Source organism: Papilio polytes, unplaced genomic scaffold (genome assembly GCF_000836215.1).
Source record: "Papilio polytes unplaced genomic scaffold, Ppol_1.0 DF821400.1, whole genome shotgun sequence".
Lineage (NCBI taxonomy): Eukaryota > Metazoa > Arthropoda > Insecta > Lepidoptera > Papilionidae > Papilio > Papilio polytes.
In genome coordinates, this window is record NW_013527804.1 from 569,729 (window position 1) to 592,256 (window position 22,528).

A 22,528-nucleotide genomic window follows, 5' to 3' on the forward strand; every position below is an offset into this window, starting at 1 on the left:
ATTGTTCCGCGGGCTTCAGAGGCTCGACTTACCTTAAAAGCGTGCACATGCAACTAAACTATCGCACAACTTATTAGTCTCGCTTTAATTTCTTTGAGCTTGTAGACGTGCGCACATTACGTGATTTTTATTTGTGCAACTAAACGGTTGAATTGGCTGCGAAACAATCGACTAACGGACAACTGTTATGCGATAGCCCTAAATCGGCGTCTCAATTTTACGCGATTAGTAGCTTTGGTTCTGCTTCGCTTTTACTGTACGACAAGCTTATAAGTTCTAAAGTTCCAAGCTGACCAATCCAACCATACCGGCCACGTCAAAGTTGCAGCGCACTGGACTGGATGATTTCGAAATTGCCTTACTTGTTATCTTTGATAAGTTTGCTCTTTGACTTAGGTTATCTAACGGTTTGTGATTCCTAGGTTTAGAATTACTTATACAGTATGTTACGATTACGATTTGTTAGTCATAAAGCGGGCGTACACCTTTGACTAAAATATCGCTTAACTGTTGTGCGATTGTCGATTGTTTCGCAGCCAAACTGTTTAGTTGCACAACTAAAAATCGAGTAGTGTGCGTATCTCCATAAACGCCATAAGTCTTAAAGCGTGACTTAAAAGTTGTGCTAAGTGAAGTTACATCGTGTTAAAAAAGTTTATAGTAAAGCTGGGTTTTTCAAGAGTCATTGTAGGTTTTACAACAAAAATATCATCATATCCTACTCCCGTAGCGGCGCAACAGGTTTTTGTCCTCCACATAACTCTATTATACGTCATCTCAGTCATCACTCCCTTTTTGATCATGTCACCTTTTACACAATCCATCCATCTCTTTCGAGGTCTACCTCTACCGATGTACCCTTCCACACTCATAACTAACGTTCTCCTTGTAACATGCGATTCATCCCTCCTCATAACATAAATACAACAAAAACATATTTGCAGAAATAAAATCAAAATACATAGAAAGAAATAAAACTTTGTTGAGAACAGGTGTACTTTTTTAATAGGTAATAGCTGTTCCCGTGCAGCTTCATCCGCGTGGAATTATAAAAACATTATTTTATTGCTTACATTTGTCAAATTCTTAATTGCAAATGTCAAAATACTAATTACCTTTCTATGGCAATCTTGCTTCCTTGATTGGCAGCAACTTATGGTCTCTTTCCCACATTAGGGTATTTATCCAAATTATTTACCCCTTAAGTTTAATGACGCGAAAATATATAGCCTAAAGCGTGACGTAAGTGTAGGACTTTTTATTAAAAAATTAATTATTCAAAAATATGATGTAATTGCTGACATCTTTGGCAACAAAGAAGTGTGTGTTTACGCTTTATTATAATAGTATAGATAGTACAGATGTATTCGATTTCCGGCCATGTAAACCTACAGTTATATAGTCTATCATAGACACTCGTCTATACACTGATATGAAATTCTCGTACCGTCGCCTTGCAGTTAACTTTGATCCAAGTGGTTGGGTAAGAAACATTTCAAAAGCAATCTCTCTGCACTTTGTCTTTCATAACTTTCGAACTCGCAGAGAAGTCGTGTAATTTAATTTATCTTTAGCAATGTCATTTTAATCTTAATATTATAAATGCGTGAGTTTCGATGGATGGATATTTTCACGCTATTAAATTAAGGTAAATTAATTGGAAAAAATGGTTATGCGGGAAAAAGACAATACAAGAAAAACATAAGCAAAAAATTGTTACAGTTAAAGTCTAAACAGCTGAACAGATTTCGATGAAATTTAGCATAGATGTAGAGAATAGTCTAGAAGAACGCAAGGTTACTTGTGATGTCTTTTTTTAATTCCGCGCAGACGAAGTTTCGGGCAAAAGCTAATTTATGTTATAAACTAAATGTATACACAAATAGATATATTGAGAAAAAGAGAGAGAGATGGATGGATTGCTTGAAAGGTGGCATGATCAAGAAGGGAGTGAGATGACGTATAGAATTATTTGGAGGACAAAAACCTGTTTCGTCACTTTAGGAGTAGGATAAGGCGATGATGACACAAGAAGATATATTATTTTATTACCATAATTAGTAAAAGAAAGACAATCTTAATAATAAATAGTCCACTTTATAATAGTTAATTCATTCATGACTTCATTAAATACTTTCCAAGCTACTGGCAGTGACGAATGATATCAAAATGGCGTTCGTTAGTAATTAGTTCAGTAAAAACTGCACGGATCCGGTTCAAACTAGTTTTGAATTGAGTCTGTTAATTTATTGGATCGAGTCATTTGCGTTGCGTTCGTGTTGCGGCCGCAAAGTTTTGAATTGATTGCGTTTTGATGTTTTAATTTGATTGCATTAACAGACGGACAGATTTACCAGATACTATATAGATACGATCAATCTATTTAGTGTTTTTATTCGTTTTAATATATTTATATCGTTTTTTTTAAAGTGCACCTACTTTTGAATGAAATATCGCAGAACTGCGCGATTGTCGATTGTTTCGCAGTCAATTCAACTGTTTAGTTGCACAACTAAATATCGAGTAAAGTGCGCACTTCCATATAAGCTCATAGGAATCAAAACGTGACTAAACAGTCCTGCGATAGTTTGGTTAAAGGTGTGCGCACACTAGTCAACATTTTCATGATACTCGACTACATGATTTGACGCTTAGAATGGGATGATTAGTTTTTTTATTGCACATATTTTTATTGCCGCTTGAATTCCAAAATATTCGTGAACCACTGCAGATAGAAAATCGTGCACTAACATGATACCATCAACGTCTAACTTACATCGTACGAATATTTCCAAGTCAGCAGAGAACGGACGGGGATTGATGCACTCTACGTTAACTTGATGAATCGTCTCAAACTCACTTATAATTAATGTCTTCTACTTACTAAGAAGTTCTCAACTTTAGAATATCAACGACAAAATGTTATAAAGCTATGATGGATTGTGAATCTAATTTAATGATGGAATATCAGCTAATTCTTTAAAAATTAAAGACTAAGGGCCTGTTCCACCACTGGCTGATAGAGGCTCAGATAGCTTAAAAATGCCGTCACTGTAATAAGGGAACAAAATCCGATATTTCCATTACACATTACACGTTCGATTGTTATTTACAAGTTGGTGGGACAGACCCTAAGTCATGAAATATTAGACAGTTTTTCAAACAATTACTTGATACATCGCTATTACATATAAAATCTTATGTATTATTAATTCTAAGTTATACAGCTTCATTGAAGTTTGTAAACTTGATCCGACAGTTTCACGGTCGGCTGAAATTCAGTACAAAGTCTTACGAGGTCACGAAATAACGCAAACTAAGTTCCTATTTGTCGAAATCATAAGCTGAAGTGTGAAGTTCAGAAACTTATTGTCTTTGTTAATAGTAGTGTTAAGTTGTTCACATGGAAGAGAATATTAATGCATCAAATTTACTTTAAATGTATTTATTTTTCCTTTAAAAATATGATATATACAACGTCTGAGTATTTTATGATAATATTAAAAAAAGAATTCCTAATTGCAACGTAAGACCATCAAAATGAGAACAGTATCGTATCTCGGCCACGTGCTCAGGCATGACAGATATGATCTCCTCCTACTCATCTTGATGGGAAACGTTGCCAGCGAAAGGAGTGTTAGGTCGAAAGAAATCGTGGTTACGCAACATCCGAGAGTGGACAGGAATTGCCAGTGCCGCCCAACTTTCGCTAGTCGGAGAGGCAACTTAAGAAGAAGAATTGCAACGTACTTTAAAAATCTTAAAGTCACACCCAGAGTGAATAGATCACTAAGGAGGATATATACATACATATATATTTACATGAAAATTTGCTTGTTCCTTACAACGAGATAAATTCCACTTATAGCAAAAAAATATTTAAGTAGCCGTGATTTTTACAAAATCACAATCATCACCATCATCATCATCATCACCAGCTCACTATATGTCCCCACCGAGGGGCTCGGAGCCTACCCTAATGTTAGGGTGACTAGGCCATAGTCAACCACGCTGGCCAAGTGCGGGTTGGTTGACTTCACACATATCTTTGAATTTCTTCGCGGATATGTGCAGGTTGCATCACGATGTTTTCCTTCACCGTAAGAACGTCGGGTAAATTATGTACATATGAAAATTCGAAAAATCGAAAATCACATTGGTACATGGCGGCAGGATTCGAACCCAAGACCTGTAGATTACAAGTCAAGTGCTTAAACCACTGAGCCACCGACGCTCCAAATCACAATAATAAAAACCAATTCTTCGTACATTTAGCGAACTTTGTTCATGCAAGCAGATTTAAATGCGTACAAAACATTCACAAAACTGTAGCTTTTAAGATGTAACACCGCCAGATTCCCTGATTGTACATTGAGTATGGAAAATATACACGAAAAGACTATTTTAGTTACGACTAGCTGTTCCCGAGCGATTTTATCAGCATAACATTATTTTATTGTTTACATATGTCAAATTATCAAGAACAAATGTCAAAATGACACGACATGACAAAACTTGACAATCTTGCTTCCTTGAAGTTGGCAGCAACTTATGGTCTCTTTACCACATTAGGGTTTTTATCCAAAATATTTATCACCTAAGTTTAATGGCGTGAAATATATAGCCTAAGGCGTTACGTAAGTGTAGGGCTTTTTATTAAAAAAAAAAATAAATATTCAAAAATATGTTGTAGTGACTGACATTTTAGGCAACAAAGAAGTGTGTGTTACGTTTTATCATAATAGTATAGATTGTCGAGAAAGTCTCCTTTTCACTACCGCGATTGTTACAGAAGTGAAGTACAAAGTCGTGCGATTGGTTGCTCAGTGGAAATCTTCCGGTTTTAGATTATTAACTACACTATTCTAACAATGTTCCTGTCATTCTCAAATCATCAAAGGGCAACATTCCTTCCTTAATATTCCCAGAAATAGTTTTAAAATTTAATTCGTTGATATTGCGTTAGTTTGCAAACAAAACTTCATATGACAACAAAACTTATAAAAGCTACTTGCGACTAAACTAATGTAGTAACTTAACAGAATAAGTTGAAGTTGTTCGGAACGACAAACTAACGCAATGTGTTATTATTTGTTGTCTCGGTATATAGCTATCGCACACGACTTCGTATGGGTAGAATTAATTTAAATTGCTTTAATAAAAAAGTAAAAGAAAATATTCTCGAAAACATAAAAAAAAGGTTTAGAAATGACAAAATCAATTGTTATAAAGTTGACTAAAATTCGGCCTTTTTTACTATATTTTTTTTAAATTTGAATTCTCAGGTCTACTGTAAATGTTTGGTGACAATGTAATACCCTATGACACTCAGAAGAATAAGACGAATCAAATGACACTTATTTATCAAAATCGGTCTAGACATTTCAGAGATTACCTATAAGAAACGGCGACAATTTTAAAAACTGTTTTTTTGTTATTAGCATTGTAAATACATAATGTTTACGAATACAGACACTTCAATGTAATACTATAAAACTATATGTGAGTATTATTTGATATTATCGTAAAATAAATACATATTTGAAAACATCCTGCCTAATGCCAACAGATATTGTACTCCCGAAATACGAATATTTTTATTAAAACGACCTAAAGGAGAAAATGTTTCTTCGCCAATACCATTGTTTCTAATTTTCCTTCCTGCCTTCTTTTCCAATATGCTTTTTTGTATTTTCATATTGATTTATGATATCACTAGCTTTCGCCCGTTTTCGTCTGCATGGAATGAAAAAAAAACAAACGCAAGTAGCCTATGACTTTTTTTAGATTATCATCAGTAGATGATGTTAGCATAGATGTATCTCTGCCAACTTTCAGCGAGATCCGTTCAGCCGTTTAGGCTACAAACTCTAACAAACATCCATTCAGGTAAACTTTCGCATATATAATCATAGTAATATTATAAATGCGAAAGTTTAGATAGATGGATGGATGTTTGTTAGAGTTTGTAGCCTAAACGGCTTAACAGATTTCGCTGAAATTTGGTACAGATGGTAGAGGATAGTCTGAAAGAACACATAGGGTACTCACTTTTTTTTTAAATCCATGCGGACGTAGTCGCTGGTGAAAGCTAGTATTAGTATAATAGTTTACATAAAAGCTATTTAGATACAGATAATTTGAATTATTAATGATTTAAACTAAAAGCCAATTCTGTATTGATTTCTTACAAATTCAGTTTATGTCCTTAACCGCATTTCTATCAAATAATAGCCAATTAATATTATAACTGAGTTCGAATTATTCTATTTAAATCGAGGGGAAGGCAAGCAAATAGTAATTTTAGAGGTCGTCTAAATGTCAATGGCAGTCGAGCGTGAAATTGAAGGGATCAAGTTTGACACAAAGTTTCAATACGCCTTTGTCGCTTCGATTTCCTATAACTGATTACTGGTTATTATTTAATAGCGTTTTTATTATTCTATTTTCTGTATAACCTCCCAAAAAGACGCTTAAATATTGTCTAATCCCTTTGTCTGCCGCTGTTTGATTTTATAAACATCAACTTCGTTAGGTTTCATCTATATTTTATATACTCTTATATCATGTAATTGGAGTGTCTGTTTGTAATATCATAAGTAAAATTCCAGATTTCGAAAAGAAGAAGGAAGAAGAAGGAGTGAAGTGGAGGAAGGAAGTTGAGCGAGGCAATGCGACGACGACCCAATGACACAGTTAGGAATGCCATGCCGATGGGAGCTTGACACGGAGACTGCGGGGACGCCCGAACCCGAAAGATGATGTATTCGCGTTGTTGACAAAAATCGTATTTAATTTTTTTTGTCTGTCTGTTTGGAAACCCCGTTTGTTCCTGGTAATCTCCGAAACGGTTGGTCGATTTCGACGGGACTCTCACCGAAGGGTAGATGACATAGACGGGCATATTATAGACTACTTTTTATCTTGATAATGCGTAGACGAAGTCGCAGGCAGCAGCTATAATTATTTTTCAGTACACTACTTTTCGTATATTAATTGTTAGGCTATAACTAATTTAGCAAGTCTAGGCATGATATTTCAATAATCACCATCACCAGCTCACTATACGTCCCCACTGAGGGGTTCGGAGCCTTCACTTCGTTAGGAGTTACTAGGCCACAGTCAACCATGCTGTACTGCGGGTTGACTTCACATATCTTGGAATTCCTTCACCAATATGTGTTGGCATCACGATGTTTTCACGTCGGGTAAATTATGTAAGCTAGTGCAATTTTATTATTGTTTCAGTACTGTCAAGTATTTCTCTACTTTGTTTTGCTATCGTGTGTAACTATCATTACTTGGTATAGCAAAACGACAACTCCATTGTTTTATATAGGTGTGTTTTATTACGAAACATGTTCTGGGAAACTTGCTACTGTAAAAAGTCTGTTTGACTTCAGTAAGAAATATTGTGCTTGTAGTAACTGAACTTTGAAACAACAAAGCTTATAAAAACTAACTGCAGCGAGCCATTATCTTGAAGTTTCTTGAAGCAACGCAACATGTTATCAACAGCTATAGTTTAAGTTGAAGTAAGTATTGTAGTGTGTTATCTATCCTCTACATATAGATGTAAATGTAAATGTGATGCTAAATCGTTGAGATCCATTCAGCTGCTTAATCTTAGTAATATTATAAATGCGAAAGATTAGATGGATGGATGGATGTTTGTTAGCGTTTGTAGCCTAAACGGCTGAACGGATCTTCATGAAATTTGGCACAGGTTTAGAATATAGTCTGGAAGAACACATAGGCTACTTTTTATCCCGAGAATAGTTACGGTTCCCGTGGGATTCATTAATTTAGTTTTTTAGTGTTCACTCGATTATTCTGCAATGGTTCAACATATCTTATTGAAATTTGGCACAGATATAAAACAAAGTCTGGAGTACACATGAGATAAGCTTCATCCCAGAGAAATGTCCGGTTACCGAGGGATACGTAGCTTTTTGTTATTTATATAGTTCGTATGTTTTTTAATACCACGCGGACGAAGTCGCGGGCAACAGCTCGTTATCTATATACATTTATGCTTTACTTCCAAATAGCAATTTTAACCCGATAACGGGTCAGAAAAGAAACTCTTTTTTCATTATTTTTAATCGCTAACACACATAGATTGTAAACATCTTACTAATCTTACTAATATTGTAAATGCGAAAGTTTAGATGGATGTTTGTTAGAGTTTGTAGCCTAAACGGCTAAGCGGATTTCGATGAAATGTGGTATAGATGTAGAGGATTGGCTGGAAGAACACATAGGCTATTCACTTTTGTGTTTTTTAATTCCACGTGGACGGAGTTGTGGGCGGAAGCTAGTTATATTTCAATATTTTAGCATTTGGTTTATGAAATCTGTTTCATATATACAATCTAAGTTTCCATCAAACCGTTGAATTATTAATAACGTTAACTTGTAAATATTCGAGAACAGATATATTACGGGCGTATTCCCGAGGGCATTGAACTTTGCAACAAGGAATGCTGAAATTGCTACTTTTCAAGTTTCACGCTGAAAAGTTTGATGTTAGTGCAATCCTCGACGGAAGGCAAACTGCCTGATTGGACTTGTTCTTTACATTTATAGCGCATCACTTACATCGTAAACTTACTATGTATGGATATTTATTGTACGTCTGCGCAGAATTAAAAAAAAAACTTAATAAGAAGCCTATGATCGACATCTATGACAAATGTAAAGAAGCCGTTGAATCGTTCTGGAGATAACGAGACCTTAAAGAAGTTCCATCCATCTAAAAGTTTGCATTTATAATTTTAAGATAAGTTCCTAATGGTACAGGGAACTTTTAACATCTTTGCACTGCAGAACCGACTTACCTTACAATACCACGACTATATACAGGCATTTCTGTGTTTCATCTAATGTGCGTTCCGGAGACCTAATTTTAGTACCTTCTTCTTTCCACCCTTTTTATAAGGAAGGGATGAGAAGTGAAGAAAAAATCTATTTATGTGCATCTCCTTCGACGGTTAAGGTTAGGCAATTGCAATTGCGGCTGGACAGTGGTCGCCTCGCCATTTGCCGGATTGAGGCGACCGCTTGCTCGTTTGTCACCTTATAATATAAAATGCGCCATTACTCTCTGTAGACATTAGGTAGGCAGTGTAATAAAAATCAAATTAGTCTAGAAGAAATCTGAAAGCGTTTTACAAGAAAATATCTCGGTTATGTAAATTGGGAACCACATACGGCTCGGCTGTAATAAATTTTATTTTTAGCGCACTTTCGGGAGAATCCTTTTTTTGTGTCTGGCAAAAAGAACGAGTACAATTAATTTCGCAAGCTTTGCAAAATATTGGTACTTAATTTATGCTTTTAATTTTATGTTGTGAAATTTTTATATAAAATCTTTTTGGTACATTCGGTATCTGTAAATGTTTATAAAATTAGGTGTGTTCGTTAACATCACTTTATATTTAATTTGGAGGACTTAGTCGTTTGAATGTTTTCATTCATTGGGCCACATGCAGACAAGTTTACATTAACTATAATAGTTTTTCACGTGACTTTATCCGCGCGAAATTAAAAACTTTACTTCTTTAATATTATCACTGCCTTTCATCGAGATCCATTCAGCAGTTTACGCTACAAATTCTAATAAACATCCATACATCCAAACTTTCGCATTTATAATCTATACTATTATAATAAAGAGTAAACACACACTTTTTTGTTGCCTAAGATGTCTGCAATTACAGCATATTTTTGGATAAATCTTTTATTAATAAAAAGCCCTACACTTACGTCACGCTTTAGGCTATATAATTTCACGCCATTAAACTTAGGGGATTAATAATTTGGATAAAAACCCTAATGTAGGAAAGAGACCATAAGTTGCTGCCAACATCAAGCAATCAAGGTTGCCATGGTTTGTCATCATGTCATGTAATTTTGACATTTGCAATTGATAATTTGACAAATGTAAATAATGAAATGACATTTTTATAATTTTATGCGGATGAAGTCGCATTGGAATAGCTAGTATAAGTAAGATTGCTTCTTACTCATGATAGTTATGTTCAAGTTTATATTTATAAATTAAAATGTGTAGTAAGCCTTATATAAGGTCTCTTGAGAACGTTGAAATAGTTAAGGACCTTTTAAGTTGCGGTAAACGCTTTGTGAATTTCGCATTGCGACATACGTAGGTAAAGTAAGTGAAGGTTTCACTTAGTTTAATTTAATAATTATTATTTTAACATTCCGAATATAAGTAAAATAACTTGATGAATATTTTACAAATTCAACTAACATTAAGTTAAATGAAAATTAATTCAACAATGTTTAGGCCTTATCCTACCCCGTAGGGTCGGCGCGCCGAGTTTTCGTCCTCCAAAGCACTCTATCATCCGTCATCTCAGTCATCACTCCCTTCTTCTTGATACATTTTCAATTTAGTTATAAGTTACTAGCGATCGACCCTTACTTCGCCTGGGAGACAAATAAAGGAATATGAGACATATATTTTCTGTCATATCCATACTCTTCCCGTTGATGTAGTTGATGTAGTTGATGTTACTAAATAATATTAAGCTAGATAATAGGGAATAATAGGGAAATATTTTTTTAAGTAGGTTCAGTAGTTTGAGAGCCGATTAAATACAAACAAACAGACAACTATTTTTTTTAACTATAATTTATTTAAACACACTTTTCTTAATTATAAATAGCAAAATAACTGTCAAAAGTTTTATTTCAATTCCAAAAATAAACAAGAAATCAAGTCACAAAAATTCTAAGCGAAGGAAATGTTAAAAGAAAGCGTGCGTCGCCGCCGGCAACAGTTAGTTTATAATGAAAATTAAATGAAAACAAAATCCGAGCCCAGCTGAGCTGGCAGCTAGTGTAAATGCTACAGGACATAATTAATTTAAAAACGCCCTCAGAGAATTATAAAACGTCAGACGAAGTTAATGAAAACGAGTTAACTTGCAGAATTTGTAGCGTTTAACGAAAAAGTATATATTTAAAAGAATTCCAAATTTATATCAATACTAGCTGTTGCCATGCGACTTCGTCCGCATAAATAAAAAATTTATTTAATTGTTTACATATGTCAAATTATCAATAGCAAATGTCAGAATGACATGACGTGACAAACCTTGACAATCTTGCTTCCATGATGTTGGCAGCAACTTATGGTCTCTTTCCCACTTTATAGTTTTTATCCAAAATATTTACCCCTAAGTTTAATAGCGAGAAAATATATAGCCTAACGTGACGTAAGTGTAGGGCTTTTTATTAAAAAAAGAATTACTCAAAAATATGCTGTAATTGCTGACATCTTAGGCAACAAAAAAGTGTGTGTTTACGCTTTATTATAATAATATAAATGAATAAAGATTGTTTTCATTTAATGTCAAGTTAATTAAAAAACATGTTACATATATTTAGGGCACCTTTGACTAAACTATCGCACAACTGATTGTCGATTGTTTCGCAGCAAATTCAAATGTTTAGCAGAACTAAAAATCAAGTGTGCGCACCTCCATACAAGCTCATAGGAATCAAAGCGAGACTATACAGTTGTGCGATAGTTTAATTTGTAGATTTATAACAGAAATAAAACAATGATATATGTACAGTCAACTGCATAAATTGTAAACAATTATAAAGTTTTAGGAACTTATATACAATGGTTATTGAAGAACACGTGCATAAATGTATTTGAAACCAAAGGCCTGTACAAACATCTAAAGTTTTATAAATGTATACATATTTGTGTAGCTGACTGTACTTTAAAACCAAAGCAAAACTGTAAAAGTGAACTTTCATCGTTCAATTATGTTCCTAACACAACACTAGGCTCTATTCAACGTTTCTCGAGACTTTATTTAGTTTTATTCCTACATAACTAAGTTATAAATGTTTATAATTTCAATTATTAGGTATTGAATTAAATTAAACGCTATGCAGCCCTAAATTAAAGCTAAACAGATCCCTGGCTCGACATTCGTCGCAATGCGGGCCTCGAACAAAGCGCTAATGTCCAACCCGGGAGACAATAAAACTGCCCCAACTATAGACCAACTACAACGCCCCGAAAAGGTACCTTTGTATAAATTAACTACGCTATTATAATTTAGATGAGGCGTTACGACCACAGAATAACCCGAGTATGCATATAAATAGGTAAAAATATAACAGTAGTAGATGGAATCTGTTGCATGAATGGACAGAGGAATGACAAAGACAGGCAAGTGAAAGCAACTTCTTTAACAATTCTAGTTCTCTTCCCCTTGTATTGTTTGTGACCGACATGCTACTATCTATCGCATCGTATGTAACTAGAAGTTCGTTAGTTCTTATTGTAGAAGTGTCCACCGATAGAGGTATACCTAGAAATAGATGGATGGATTGAGTGAAAAGTGACATGGTCAAGAAGGGAGTAACTGAGTTGACGTATGATAGTCATTTGGAGAACAGAAACTTGTTGCGCTGACCCTACGAGAGTGAGATAAGAAGGAAGATGATGACATGTCTATGTTTCCCTTTAAGAAGAATTTACAGCTTCACCGACCTTGAGATGATCAAGCGCACAAGGCACAAGTTTATGAGTAACTAAGCTCTAGGGCTTCTACAGGAGTCTCGGCTGGGGCCGTTACTTCGTTATTATTACTGTATTGGGAGGTCGCCGTGCTCTTATACCGGTTCGATAGGTGCTTCGTGGAGTGACAGGACACAAGTATGAGTAGTTCCCCTTTCCATTCAACTTCTGTTTATTTTCTCTTCTGTCTAAGGTCGATATCAGTACCAGCGTGTATCTTTAACTTTAGATGCGTTATTATAAAATATCAAATGATGACGTTTTCTCTGTCACATTTTCAACAGCGAATTTTGACGCAAAAAATAGGCAGCGACCGACTTCTTTCCGACATCTGTTGATGATATTATTGTTTGTTTTGAACAGCGAGTGAATGTTTTATTAAGTCCATAATGCCTATAGCTAATTATTTCCTATACAAATACGACGAGAGTATAGAAGTGCTTAGTCTAGTTTCCTTTTTAATTAACAACAGCCTGAGGCTGCTGAACTAATTATGTTCTATTATATTTTGCAAGCTTGTTTCTGATGGCTTTGACTTAGAAAATTGTAATCATATTATATAAGCTTTATAAAAAGTTTATTAGCTTTTTCCGTTGATAAATCTTACAATTAATTTCCGTCACGAAATTACTTCCATCTTTCAGTTAGCGATATTAAAACTGTCTTGTGAATTCCAAAGATTCGAAGATGCCAAAGTATGACACGCCATTATCTCGGTATCATAGCTGAGTCGGTTCCCGTGCCCGAGTTGCACTGACATCTGGGATCCGGGATTCTGGAATAGATGATGTCATCCAGTAATTAAGCTAAGATTGCAAAATGAGAGAAATTTAATATTAAAACTGCACTTTTTGTTTCGTTTATTTATTTATATTCGTGTTTTCATTTCCCCGAAATAGACACGTTATATTTAGTTTTCTATTGTTTCTTTTTGTAGTATATAACATCTTTAACATATAATATTCATGCACATAAGCTCGAGGTCCAACAAAGGACTACGGACCTGACGGAACGCGTGCATAATTCTACTTAACTTACTTAAAGCACATACCATGCGGTAACTAAAAGTTAGAGGAGCTTTTTCATTCATAATTTTATAACATACTAGCTTTCACCCCCGACTCCATCCGCATGGAATTAAAATTTTAAAATAAGTAACCTTTTTTTTATAACATAAGGTGGCAAACGAGCAAGTGGCCAACTGAATCAGCCAAAATGGCGAAGCGACCACTGCCCATAGACATCCGCAATTGCAGATGCGTTGCCTACCCTTATCCGACGGAGGAGGAGACGCACATAAAGAGGATCACCTTCCTATGCATCTCCTCAACTGTCAAATCCACTTTTTCTTCCCATACTCTCCTTATAAGAAAAGGGTGGTAAAGAGAAAGGGACTCAAATTAGGCCTCCGGCACCACACTCACGGTCTTCTGTGTGGTCGTGGTATTACACCGGGCGTGCCGGCCCATTCGTGCTAAGATGTTAAAGCGGGCACTGCCACTTTAAAACCTATGTTCTTATAGACTATGCACTACATTTATGCCAAATTTCATCGAGATCTGTTAAGTATTTTAGAAGTAAATTGCTAGCCCTGTGCGATATACGTAAGATAAATTAACCTGAACTCAGATTTTATACTGAACTCTAACAATAGGGCAATAATAACTTTTATCAGCTATAAACGACAATAAATCAATCAAGCCTTGTCATTGTTAAACACTTCCTTGTGTAACCGTTTACGGTCTTTACAAATAGAACCTTTGTTTTTAATATTTGCCCCTTTATACACTAAGAGCCAAGAGTAAAGTTAGAAAACTATAAATCTGACCCGACTTTGTTCGGCTAGATTGTAGACAAAAAATAGTCTAGGAGTGTCGCCTTGGACAAGTCACTACTGATGTCCTTGTAGCTTTAAGTTAGGACTGATTAGACATTAAGTTAGTCTAAGTTAGCTATCATAAGAATTGTCTTTTAATAAAATGTTTAATAATACTTTTAGATTTCATTGTTTAGTTTACATTTGTTTGTAATGCTATAATTTATAAATTAATAAATTTAAAAAATAAATATAAACACGGCATAATTGTTCCTCTTAGAAAAGATTTATTCCCAGGCGCCTGCATCACAATCTCCTATACATCTTGCTCAACTCACATTTTTAGTGATTAAACCCGCTGACCCGGAATCGCTCGCTCAGCACACTTTTAATTTCGCGAGTGAAATCGGAGAGCTTTATGGAAGAACGCGTCGCGAATGCTGACTCTAGCTCTTACACTACAACGTATACGCTTCATTGATACACGACCTATTGTTAGTTTGTTTACAAATGGCCTGTTAATTTTATTTTCCGACTCCATAAATACTGCGACGTTTTCCGCGTCTAAAATATAAACGAGTGATTCCGTCATACTTATTTAATCTATCCCACAGGAATAGTACAGTGACTGACGTTAATGTTGTCGCTGATGTTAACGTTAAAATTATCGCTGACGCTGACACTAAAATTGTCACTGACGCTAACGTTAAAATTGTCGCTGACGCTAACGTTAAAATTGTCGCTGACGCTAACGTTAAAATTGTCGCTGACGCTAACGTTAAAATTGTCGCTGAGGCTAACGTTAAAATTGTCGCTGATGTTAACGTTAAAGTTGTCGTTGACGCTAACGGTAAAATTGTCGCTGAGGCTAACGTTAACAATGTCGCTGACGGTAACGTTAAAGACCTTACTTCATAGGATCATTTCTATAGTAAGTTCTTCAAAGACGTCACCGTTGACTTAAATGTTAACGGTGACGTCAATGTTACATATCTCTCGTCTCTACCTTTCGTCTCTACATGTATGGTCGAGTTTACGAAGTCTCTATCTCCCTTTCTTATCTACAGTGTAACTAACAACATAATTATATTTAGAACAATGAAACTCCACCTTTATTGCTTTGAAAACTTTACATCTTGAATGCACAGTAACTTACAAAGCTATTTTCCGCGCATTAAAAATTTCAAAAGCAAACTAACGTATTCTCAAACTTCCCTAACAAGATAAACTCCGGCAAATAGAGGGTAGACAAGAAGTAAACTTATTCAAGAATATTCAAACGAGGTGGACTGTTCATTGTTATGTAGCAGTACTTACTGAGAAGATAACAAAATGTTTGTCTTATTAAATTAAGAAGTACAGATTACAAAATATAAATTACAAGATTTAGGTTAACAAAAGACAGATAATGGGTATTGTGATAAGATGGCTTTAAATATGAAAGGGTAAGTAAGGATAGTCCTAAGACTCTGAAAGGGAGAGTGAACAGCTACCTATTATACTAGCGCGTACCATCTTTCGACTGCATCGTCACTTCCTTTAGGGGGGATCGTGGTCAAGCGCTAGCTTAATAGATATTAAAAAAGATGCGAAGTGTATGAAAGGTGACATGATCAAGAAGGGACATGTGAGATGACGAAAAATCGAGATCACCAGCTCACTATACGCCCTAATACAGAGGCTCGGAGCCTACCATAAGTATAGGGGGACAAAGCCATAGTTAACCACGCTGGCCAGGTTAGGGTTGACTTCACACATATGTTTGAATTTCTTCACCAATATTTGCATTACGATGTTTTCCTTCACTCTAAAAATCGGGTAATCACAGGTACATGGTGGAATTCGAACCCTAGATGTTGTTTACAATCGTGGTAGTGCCCGCTTTAACATCTTAGCACGAATGGGCCGTCACGCCCGGTGTAATACCACGACCACACAGAAGACAGGCGTGAAATGGAAGCAACTCCGTGTTTCGTCTCATGAGTGTGGTGCAGGAGGCCTAATTTAAGTCCCTTTCTCTTTACCGTCCTTTTCTTATAAGGACAGGATGGGAAGAGGAAGTGGATTTGACGGTGGAGGAGATGCATAGGAAGGGAAAAAATCCTCTTTATGTGCATCTCCTCCTCCGTCGGATAAGGGTAGGTGACGCATCTACAATTGCGGATGTCTATGGGCAGCGGTCGCTTCGCCATTTTAGCGTATTCAGGTGGCCTGTTGCTCGTTTGCCACCTTATGTTATAAAAAAAATCAAGTCACCCCTGAGTCACCAATACACTTGTCAAATACAAAGTTGAAAATCTGGTCAAATACTACTTGAATGTTAAAGACAAGAATACTTTAAGTACGTATTTAAAAACATTCTTTTGCTAACATTATGCGTGACCTATGCTATTGTAATACGTATTGTAATTGTGAAATTAATTGAACAAAACAAATGGCAATGAAACAGAAATTCCTAATAAATTAGTTGACTAATATATTTGTCACACTTTAACAGCTCTCTCGGGAACAATAAACCTAAACAAAAACAATACATACCTTATCTAAATAGATTTATTTACTATCGAAAACATGTGCTACATATTTAAGCTAGTCAAAGTAACAAAGCGTAAATACACACTTCTTTGTTGCCTAAGATGTTAACAATTATACCATGTTTTTGAATAATTCTTTTTTTAATAAAAAGCCCTAGACTTGCGTCACGCTTTATGCAATATATTTTCACGCTATTAAACTTAGGAGGTTAATATTTTGCATAAAAACCCAAATTTGGGAAAGAGACCATAAGTTGTTGCCAACATCAAGGAAGCAAGACTATCAAGGTTTGTCATGTCATGTCATTTTGACATTTGCTATTGATAATTTGACAAATGTAAACAATAAAATGAAATTATGAAGTCGCATGGGAACAGCTAGTATGAATAACAAGAAATACACCTTTTAGATTTACCGTAACGTTTAAAAATTGTTAACTAAGAAATAAGTTATATGATAATGATATCAAAATAATTAAGAATACGCGGCTTGTTCGTAATAATTTTTTATTTAAATTTTTCTATAAAAGATAATCAGGGATAATCAAGTTTTCTAGAAGCGTCCACGTTTGTCCTTTAGAGGCACGGGCGAACAAATTACTGTAGCGAATTCGGTCCGCATTCCAAGTTAAAGAGCGAGTACGCTCGCTAGACAATTGCAGAATGTACGGAATGCCGCATCCAGACAAAGTCATTTTGTGTTCTTTGTTACTGACGTTATTGGAATTCCTTATCACGTGCGGTTTGTGTGAATGTTCGACTTCGTATCTCTTCCAGTAGAACAATGATAGTTAATGTTTGACTACATATAGGTTTTATTAAGTGCTAGCATTCGCACACGATTCTGTTCGCGTGGATATAAAAAATACAAAAGTAAGTCTATGTGTACTTCCAAACTAGGCTCTATATCTGTGCTAAAAATCATCGAGATCCGTTCAGCAGTTTAGGCTACAAACTAACACACGTCCATCCATATAAACTTTCGCATTTATAATATTAGTAGGACATGTCTTTTAACTTTGTTACTATGACATATTTTATGGTACAACAGGTACCGTTATCTATACTAACATTATAAAGAGGAAAGATTGGTATTTATATATGAATTGAAATAACACAAAAAATACAAAAGCGAGTTTAGTAACATAGGATATATTCCTATTTATTTTACTTCACGCGGACGAAGTCACGAACAACAGCTAGATATCAACATTTTTCTTATAGTATTAGCTTCAGAATAGTTGTATAGCTTACATATCGGTCGGTTCTGAGCTCGGATTAGCGTGGGCTTAAGATATAGCTCGGATCGTTCGTAGGGTAAGCCCCACGTCACTCTACGTTTAGTAGCTAACGTGATTACTTAGTGAACGATTACACTACAGAAACAGTAACAATACAAGAATAGTAACACTAGCTGATGCTCGCGACTTCGGCCGCGTAGAATTAAAAATTAAAATGCCTGTTACTCATAGATAAATTACCTTTCTAATGGTGAAAGAATTTTTAAAATTGGCCCCGTATGTTTTGCGTGAATTAAATACATACAAAAATACAAATCTTTCCTCTTTTTTATATTAGTATTGATAAGGTGGCAAATGAGCAGACAAACGGATAGCCACCTGAATCCGCCAAAATGCGACCACTGCGACCGCATCCGCTATTGCAGATGCGTTACCTTTGTTCGATGGTAGAGGAGACGCACATAAAGAGGATATATCCCCTTAATATGCGTCTCCTCCGTGCTTAATTCCATTTTACCTTTCCACGGAAGGACTAAAATGAGGCCTCCGGAAATTCTGTAAATATAAGGTAATCAAAATCTAACAATAATTAAAGAAATTCAAAGCAAACTATTTTAACACCAAATAATATAATTATTACTTGAAGTTTGTTATCACATTTCTCTTTAGTAATTATCTATACTAACATAATAAAGCGAAAACACACATCTTTGTAGCGTAAGATGTCAGCAAATACAGCATATTATTGAATAATTATTTTTTTAGTAAAAAGCCCTACACTTTCCTCATGCTTTAGGCTATATATTTTCACGCTTTTAAACTTAAGGGGTACATAAATTGGATAAAAACCTCAATGTGGGAAAGGGACCATAAGCTACAAGCTGTCAACATCAAGTATGTAAGATTGCCATGGTTTGTCATCATGTCATGTCATTTTGACATTTGCAATTGATAATTTGACAAATGTAAATAATAAAAATATTTTTTTCATAAATTCATACGGATGAAGTCGCATGGAAACAACTAGTTTAACATAATTAAGTTATTATGTTTGAAAATTATACACCATCAATTAACTCTTTGATTAAAGGGAATGGATACGGAAGTTGGATATTAAAATATCTGTATAGCGATACTCTAATTATTTAATACTAGCTGCTGCTGGCGACTTCGCCCGCGTGAAATTATAAAATGATAAAAATATATCCTATGTTCTTTACAGATAAGTTACCTTTCTAATGGTGAAAGAATTTATAAAATCGGCCCAGTAGTTTTTGTGTAAATTAAATACATATGTAAATACAAAAATACAAATGTTTCCTCTTTATAATATTAGTATCATACTAATCTTACTAATATTTTAAGGTTAGATGGATGGATGTTTGTTACAGTTTGTAGCCTAAACTGCTGAACGGATCTGGATGAAATTTGGCATAGATGTAGAGGATAGTCTGGAAGAACACATAGGCTACTAATTAATTATTTTACGGCTATTACTCATGTCTATATTTTCGGTGACGGCACCGACCAGTTTCAGACCCTACGGGGGTCCTTCTTCAGGGAGAGTGTTACTGGTGTTGTTTTGCGTCGCGCCTCTCAAGGAATTAAATAATTTAATTATATAGGATGCTTACTTTTTTTATTTCCACGAGGACATACTGCAGGCGAAAGGTATTTAAGCATAATGTAATACATACAAGTACGAGATTAGACCTTAACAAGATGTTTATTTTGTATATGAAAACACGTTATTCGTTCACTCAAATGATTTATTAAATGAAATTAAATAAATTCACAAATGCGTGAATCTTTTCAGAGGACTTCACTTGAAACGTTTTTAATTGTTCGCAACTCGGACTGCGAGCGTTTTTTAAGCATTTCAAATTCTTTGATTCCGTCGACGACAGTAAAGTGCGGTCTACCTACGACGATCTTTAAATAAAAATGAAACATAGTAATGTTCGGTTAACACCTTTTTGTATTATTTTAACGTAGTAAAATCGATTAGTATAAAATTTATCAAAAAAATGTTAAATCAACAAATCGTAAAGTTTGTTATATTATGTGTGAGATATTTTAGACTTAGTTATTCATGTTATTTTAATTAAATTGAAACGTACGTAAACGAAAGTGTAGTAAATTGTATAAATTAAGCCAAATTTGAAATTAACTCACGGCACGACGTTGCTGGTTTTTGCAGACGCGATAACAGATGACAGATTAAAAGGCGGCCGCGACCGCTTCGATAAATTGACGACAAGAAGTTGTGTAAATGCTATCACTAGATGGCGTTATAAACAAACAGAAACTAATATGTTCGTAAACTTTTTGTATAAGTTAAAGTTTTAAGTTACATTAAAATACATATTCTTTTATAACATATTTATAACATATTGAAGTGCTTTTGAATAATAATTGAACAGTTCAACTTAACCGTTATGATAAAATTTCAGTATTTTAACAAAAAAATAAACATTTATGTTATTTCAAAACTATAACTTTATGTACATTAAGTTAATAAATACAAATGTATTAAAATAAATTGATTTATTTCATAAAATATTTATAACTTATTAAAAAAATAACGTAGCAAGACGGTACGTTACGCCGAAAGCCACGGTATCCTCATAAAAGAACGTCAGGAAATTTGCATCGACCCCGGCGACGGAATTAATTGGTCCAACGCTAAGGGCGGTTACACACGACTGGCGTTACAAAAAAAGAGTAGACAGAGAATGAAGATTCCAATTTGTACCGATTTTATTTTGTAAAAACGTGTTATTTCGTTTTATTTATAAGTATAACTATAACTAAAGTTGAATTGAATAGAGTAATAAATTCATTTTCTCTTGAGTTTAAATAACATCTATACTATTATAATAAAGCGTAAACACACACTTCTTTGTTGCCTAAGATGTCAGCAATTACAGCATATTTTTCAATAATTATTTTTATAATAAAAAGCCCTACACTTACGTCACGATTTAGGCTATATATTTTCACGCCATTAAGAGACCATAAGTTGCTGCCATCAAGAAAGTAAGATTGCTAAGGTTTCTCATGTCATGTCATTTTCACATTTGTTACTGATAATTTGACAAAAGTAAACATTAAAATAAAATTTTCATAATCACATGCGCATGAAGCCGCACGGGAATAGCTAGTTTTTCATATTCACATAGTCTTGTATTATTCCGGTGTACTAATTAAACACAATAAAATTACATTTCTAACTGGCAACTGTAGAGTTGTATAAGATTCAGAAAGCGTAAGCTACTACATTATATTTTACACGAGGGCAAACCAGTGATGTACATTAAAGAAGTACAGTACTGTCATCGTTTGAATGCAGTAATAACACAATTTACTGTTTTTATTGTACTACGGTTGTCCGACTGTGCAACCTATTATGTCCTCGTGTGAAACTGGTATTATCCGTACACAATGGACATCAGCTTTGTTGCGTATTTTTACTAGGACCACATAAAACGCATGAGTCGATACAAATGCGATATACGTGAACATTGATATTGCAATTTAAAACGTAATACCAAGGATTAAAGTTCAGAATTAACTATTTTACAAAAATGGTAGTGTTTGAAAATTATTAAAGAGATTTTATTACAATATGCTGGAAAGTGTATGTCTATTTACAAAATTATTTTAAACGCCAAGAAAACATTACGATGATGTTGTTTAGAGCTGACGCCTTTGACTAAATTATCGCACAACTCGTTTGCAATTATCGATTGTTTCGCAGCCTTCAACTGTTTAGATGCATAACTAAAAATCAAGTAGTTTGCTTACCTCCATATAAGCTCATAGGAATTGAAGCACGACTAAACGGTTGTGCGATATTTTAGTCAAAGGTGTGCTCGCGCTCCTAAATGATTTCTTTATTGGATAAAGTGACAAAGGTGAAGGCGACATCCGCAAAGAACAGAGGGAAAGACGCACAGACAGAGGATTGAGATGGATTCCCTTCTCCGCTAAATTCACAATCAAGGTAGAGATATTTTATTTTATAATAAAATGGGGCAAACGAGCGGCGTGAAAACCAAGGTGGTCAGCGACGCCCATGGACATCCGCAACACCAGAGGAACTACAGATGCGTTGCCGGTCTTTGAGGAAATGACAGGCTCGCTTCTTGAAGGACCTTAAGTCGTATTGGTTTGGAAATACCGCCGAGGACAGACCGTTCCACAACGCGGCAGTGCGGCTCAGAAAGTTCCGCGAAAACCGCACAGTTGTGGAATGCCAGCCATCGAGATGGTGAGGATGGTACCTGGCGGTCTGTCGTGTCGTCCAATGACGAAACTCGGCGGCAGGAATCGTTCATCGGCAGATATAGTAAATTCACTTGTT